This window comes from Amblyomma americanum, chromosome 5 (assembly GCF_052857255.1).
Source record: "Amblyomma americanum isolate KBUSLIRL-KWMA chromosome 5, ASM5285725v1, whole genome shotgun sequence".
NCBI lineage: Eukaryota > Metazoa > Arthropoda > Arachnida > Ixodida > Ixodidae > Amblyomma > Amblyomma americanum.
In genome coordinates, this window is record NC_135501.1 from 62,355,414 (window position 1) to 62,362,346 (window position 6,933).

Here is a 6,933-nt window from a genome sequence, read left to right on the forward strand (position 1 = left end):
GGGTGTTAAGGGTCAGTGTGCGTGTGCTGTGTGTGTGCCTGAAAAAGAAAAAAAAACACTTGCTTGCAAGCCCCCTTCAAACCGAAATACTGGCACCGAGGTTGCTCCGAAAGAAAAGGTTGCACTTCAGTTGCGCAACACCCACAGGGCAAGAATAGGGAGTCCGCGTTTGTTTTGCGACACAGGCGGAGGCGTAGTCCCGAGAGAATGTTCAGACCGAGGCGCACGCGGCTAAGCATGTGGATGCGCCTCAAGCAGAGCTGTCAAATGGGTCCTAGCACTAAACGCCAAAGGAAGAGAAAAAGTAGCCGAAATGTAGCCAAATGTGAAAATGACATGTATCACGAAAATAGCCCAAATTATTTTTTTAATGAGCACAACAAAATAATCACGAACAGGAGGGCTCCCATAACTGGTTCCTAGAGCTTCTAGCGCTCATTTTGTATTTCCGTTTTCTTCTGAAAATCGCAGTCTCCATAATTCTCTTCATCTCGGTGCTGAAAGCGGGCCATTTCGGTCCTAACGCTTCGCCGCTGCGATGGGCTTACCTCCTCTATTAATTAATCACTCTTCCTCCAACTCCTACCTTTCTTTGCTTCAAACTTTGCCTCTGTGCAACGGTGCGCTGCTTATGTTGGTTTTGAATAATTGAGCGACACCGGTGGCTCGGTACTACTTCTAGGAAAGCGCCGGCTCGATGTCATATGAGGAATTACAGTGAAACAAAATTTAAGCGACAGTATTATTCGTATTGCAAAACGCATGCATACTCCCCCCCTCCCCCCCCCCCTCCCCCCCTCGAAACACATATGTACAGGACATACAGCCGGGGACAAAAGTCTGGAGACCACGTGTGCCTGAAACGAAGCCTATAGTTCTATTATTAGCCAGCGGCTGGAGACCGCGCTTATTTTTTGTGGAGATGAAAGAACAAAATTTTGACATTCACCTCCACAAGTGTGGTCTCCAGCCGCCGGCTAATAGCAGAGCTATTGGCTTCGTTTGAGGAACATGTGGTCTCCAGGCTTTTGTCCCCGACTGAACATCCACAAAAGGAACATGGACCAGAAAACGAGAAACACAGGTAAAACGCAATTACAACAACTGCAGTTAATTGCAGAGCCATAGGGGCCCGAGGTTCTAAAGCAAATAACGCAACGCTTATATGCACCGATCACGTGGGCGAGTGAAACTGCGTGGAAGCTAGCTAGCTTCTAAGTCCTTTCTAACTAGCTCGAGTCTAACTTTTTTTCACTTTATTTCGCATATCAGCCTGCCATATGCTTGAATAATCTAACACGGCTTAGGCTATCTGCCACCGTTCTGTTTTGTGACAAAAGTAGCAAATAGATTTATTTGGTGTAGTTGCGATCGTTTCAGTAAATGAAGTTCGGTTCGATATCCGAATTCTATGATATATATGTGATTCGACGAAACGATGTCCAAGGTATACTTCCGGAATTTACTGGCGCCACAAAGCCACGGTCGGAACTGGCTTTTAACGCTCCACCACGAGAAAACTACCAATCTGCGCTATTAACAGCTTCAGCTTTGCACCATTAACCAACGATGTTCACAGCGTGCTCCGGTCAATGAAGATAGCAGCGCCAGGGAAATGGCCGAAATATTGCCATTTTCGGACATTATACTATATAGCTGCGTAATAAAAATACGTGTAGAAAAGTGCTCATCATTTTTAAGTACCCTGAAATATATCATTTAAAATAGTACTACGTGACGGTCTGGCTCATCGTTGCTGAAAAAGGTTTCCGATTTATTTTTATTTGAAATTAGTTATCGTCCAGCATATTGCAGAGGGCGCCTGGAAGCTGGTTGCGTGTGCCGAAGTTGGGAGAGGTGCTGCTGCGTTAAAGTTGATTCCATGTTATTTCATGGCTTGTGCTTCAGCTGGGAAAATGCATGTGGGGATTCGAGAACTGCTGTTTAAAACACTGTTTTAAATACAAAGACATCAGCCCGAAATTTTATGCAGTTAAAAAACGCACCCGCGGGCTTGCACGTAATAACACTGCCATTACTGGAAACGGTCCGTGCGTGTTTGAACGTGATATAATGGTGCCTAAGGAGCCCGTCTCGATTCCGGCTGCCTTGCTTCAGAAGAGTGCACCAATGTTACACGTGACGAACCACAAAGCGATCTCAGAGTGAAGGTTTGACGCAGCTGTGCTAAAAAAAATGCGTGGCTGTTCTAACCAGCTGCATGCCATTGTGCAGAACCTGAAAGTATGCATAGCGGATACTGTATGTCTGGTAAAGGTGTCCAGATTGCCGCGTTATTTAAAACACTCAAATGGACATCTTTGCTTTCCACATTTCAATTTGAAGCCTTTTCGTTAACGTTGAAGTTTTTGATCGATGTGTGGCAAGATTTGTTTCAGGTCTGGACATAACCTTAGAGTGCCTGTCAGTGCTCTCCATCTTCCTCATTCATATTCTCCTAGCGATTTCATGCCTGTGGTCCGGACCTGCGGCCGTGCAACTATTTTGCGATTCCCGGCCAGTTGATAATAACTTTTATTCTCACCTAGTTTTGCTCCGAACCTTCTGTGTTCAGTGCTTATACTGGCGTTACACCATGGCCCATTCATCCCTAGACCCTGAGTTATGTCCTCAGCAAATCGGAGGCTACTCAATGTCATGATTGAGCTATATCTCCTGCCCTTATCCGAATCCATCGCTCTGAAGGCATCTCGCAAACGCGATGGACAGCAACGAAAAAAATTGCGTCGCGTCGATCTACTATTAATTCGTGTTCACCACTTTTATAAAAATAAAGAAGTTTCTGCAACGAGGGCAAGTTTTGTTGAACTACGTTTTGATACTCTTGAACAGCGACTCAATGTGTTGGGGACGCTCTCGTGATGTAGTTCCTTGTAAAGTGGTTTCCACTGACATCAGCTTGGACGAGATTATGAAAAGCAAGAGACTATGCCTCAATATTAGTAGAAATAATCGTTAAAAGACTACAGGTGTTAACAAGACGGAAAGCAGTCAATTACACGAGAAAATAGTGCCTCATTTTGTTTTTCTAAGAAGCCGTGACGTCACGGGAGTCATTTTTGGTCGCACAGGCTACCTTCCGCTGCGTACGCGGAAAAAGGTTGGCGATAAGCGGATTACGGAAAACGGATCGCCTTTCACAGCCGTAATCTAGCCCCAGAGGTGGTGGCAGCTAGGACGTTGGTTAAAACTGTATTGTGGAGAATAATATAGATGTAGGAACTGGAAGCTAATGAAACATGCAGCGAGACACAGGACTAAGCCACTATAAGCAGGTACCAACTCGTCTGTTACCCCCCGGAGAGGAGTGCACTGTGAAAAGATCGGGAAAGGAGCTTCCATAAAAGCAACACATTTCAAAAGGGCTGCATTCTCAAGGGGATTCCAAGTCAGCATGTCAGCAATAGGAGCGGTGTTTTTCGGAGGCAAGGAAGGGTGCACTTCTCATTCATGATTTTTTCTCCTTCTAAAGCTCTTATTTCTCTTTTCCTTCTTGCTATACACGTTTCCACGTACCGCCATATTGCTGGCTGGACTGCTTTTTGTACCTGGCGCTAAAATTCATCGCGCCTGCGCTTTAACTTCCTGCGCTCTAACTTCCTCCGTTCATCCCTCTGCACCTGTAGCCCGAACAATGAACAACCCACACACCACGGAACGGCGACGAAGGCATTTTCCTCTCCCTACCTAGCCACTGCTGCAGACAGCGCACGACCATCCTGAGTTTTACTTCTCAAGAAGAATGCGAGTGTGTCGTTTGAGTTCGAGACCTTTTAGTTGGAAAACAAGCTTTCCGGAAAAGATAATTTACTGGTATCCGCAAGCGGTCAGTTGACAACTTGCAGAATTTATAGTAACACCCTCTGCAATATAGCACATATTTTTCAAACGAAAACCCTTGTTCACATTTCCGCATTCTTGTTCGAAAAGGAAAGGGAAGATGCTTTTTTATCTGTATGAGAGGGGAGTTGACACAATGAGTAGCGAAATATTCCAGTGAATCCAAAATTTCCACTGACTCTATAGGGCGACAAGTTCCGTTCCTGTACCAGCACTAGTCTCTAGCTTATCCACAATAAATACTCGCTCTCTCTTCTTTTGTGTGCAAAGCATGGCTACGAACGCGAGGAGCAGGTCGAAACAGGTACAACTAGAGTCACTAAATAAAGACTTTATTTAGTGGCTCTAGGTACAACGGTGCAACAGAGTACCCTTCGGCGACTGCCCTTTTCACATGTAAGCGAACCGCTCGCGAATCCCGCCGCCGCGGCGTATACACCCTCTCTCAAGTGGCGAAGGAAGCTCCAGCGGCTGAAGCGGCGAGGTTCGGGCAAGTTGGAAATTTTCTCAACCAATGACGGCTCGGCGTTGCCACGTGACCAGTAAAGGCATCGTGCAAGAAAGCATGCGCATAGGCCAGTGTTTGTGCTGTTTAGAAACGAAATTATATAAAGTGGTGTTGAATGCTTAAAACGAAAGATTTATATTTATTCAAATAAACAATGAAATAAACAATAAAATTGTGCTGATATATGACGATTTTTTGTGTTTGCAGGGCACCAAAACCGGTTGCAAGCGCATATCTTTTGCCAGCAACTTTGGTTTTCGCAGCGGTTGTACAACAGTTAAACTTCTAGTTCACTGTAGGTGTGCTGTGGCTGAATTCTAGCCACTGCAGCGGTGGGAAACGCGCAGTGGCGACAAATGTGAACCGAAAGCTCGCGAAACGCTTCGTAGCGCCGCGCCGCTGTTCGCTCTATTCGCCGAATCGCTTGCATGTGAACCATCCTTTACACTCGATCTCGATAGTTGATGGTAACCTGTGGGGCTTCAGGTTCACTGAAATTAAGGGCCATCACTCTCTCTCCTTTTATAAAAAGAATAAAATGGAAGGCGATTGACTCACATTCCCTCTGTTGGCAGAGCAGGAAATTAAAAGCATGTATTCACGCGAAGAAGAATTTTCGGTTTAAACTTTCAAAATTCCAGAAAAACTGACTTAAAACAAGTTGCTTTCCGACAGACACCCTCGTTCACAGACTGGTTTTCACTTCCTACTCTACCCAGAACCGGGGTAGTGTGAAGAGAGATGAGTCAGTCGCCCTCCATTGTAACTTTTCAGAAATGGAGAGGGGTATTCACCTGAATCTGTGCAAACCTGAACTCCAGACGGTTCCCATCATTTTTGGAAAACGGGAAAATGCCGCCTCGACGAGAGGCGGAACCGGTCTGGCCGGGCCGGCGGAGACTGACGCGCTCGGAGCGAAATCGAAACACACTCCAAGTAGCCGCTGGTGTGGTCGAGGTGCGCCGAACCCGCCGAACGCGTCGGCGGTCAAACGCCGTTGGAGTATAGAGGGTCTCGCTGTGGCCAGCATGACGTCACCGTGCCGCGCGCGCTTACGTCGGAGTACAAACGCGTCTCGCGTACAACCACGAGGGTCCTACTTTACATCGCTGAGGGTGCTCACCGCTTAAGAACAACTTGCTTCAAGGACGTGTTCATGCAACTGCCCTCATCCGACGTGCTTTACAAAACAACGTTGGTCATGGCACCTTCTTAAAGCTATAAGTAAAACAATGTGCTACCTCGTATTTGAGAAATGAAGAATTACAAAAACCTTGATCCATGCAAGTTTAAAAAACGACGGTGCGGAAATCAATCCTGATATCACATACATGTATTTCTTCTGGCTGCCTCTTTGAGCATTGCACCATAAAAAAAGATTCGTCATTGTCATTGTTTTCAGTTTTGTTGCTAAAGGGAAAATTACACCTAGAGTGATAAGTTATGATAAGAGTGATAAGCAACTCTCGGAGGATAAAAACAGCAAAGCTTCTATACAAAGCTTTTTCTTCTTATAAGACATCTTGCTCTAACTTCAATATAGATAAAAGATGTCTTTTTGATCAACTAGAACTGCCGTGCTTCAAAGCTTACTTCTTAAGAAAAAAGAAAACTGCGCTTTTCAGTAAAAAGAACCCGCTGGCATGGAGATACTGCGCAAGTGCAAACAATGCCTCAGTATTGCTTTCGCCTCCAACGTTTCAATCACTAAACCAAAAGTGCCCTCTAGGAGAAATCCCAGGAAGCATTTTTTCCGTCATATTTGGCATAAAAAACGAAACACAGTTCTCAACACTGACAAAAAGGGATAAAAAAGGTGCAACTTTCACGAAACAGACTAAACGTCTCGCAGCAGGTATTTCAAGGGTGCAAAGTTATTCCATGCCTGCCGAGAAGGGGTAAAATTCGAAGTTACCCCCTTGTTACCCCTTTTTTACACCTCTTTTTTTTAGAGTGTGGTATGTCACCCCGTCCGGTCCGGGCGCCGAGCGGCGGCGGCAGCGCTGCAGCGCATTGTTCAGTTCCGCCGCGGTGAACGGCGCATCACATAGACCTTCCGAGGCGACGGGCCAGTGATTGGCGTCGCTTCTGGGGCTCTCAGGAGCAGCTATGTCAGCTGCGTTTGCGGGGCTGGGCGGCGCGAACCGATCGGCAAACCGCTCTGCCTACTCTTCAAAGCTGAGCCCGCTTGAGATTGCGAGGACGGCCAGCGGTTGACGGTTAGCCTGTGGTTCGGTGATGCGCCGCAAGGTGTCAAACAGCCTCCGCGAGCTGACATCTTCCTCCATCCTTTGGCATAATGAAGCCCACTGCCGGCGGTATAGTTTGTTGGCGTGGCGGCGCACTGCCGCGTCCAAGCGGTTGTAGACAGTCCAGTCAGCGGCTCTGTCAGTCCGTCGCGCCCATCGCTCTGCGCGATCCCTCTTCTCACGCAGATTGCGCAGCTTCATGTCAGGTGTGGGCTGCCCTGCCCTCACCTCTGCTCGTTGGGTGGCTGCGAGAGCGCTTCGGACTAGAGTTGAAAAGAAATCTGCGCCAGTGGCCGCCGCCTCATCGACCACCCG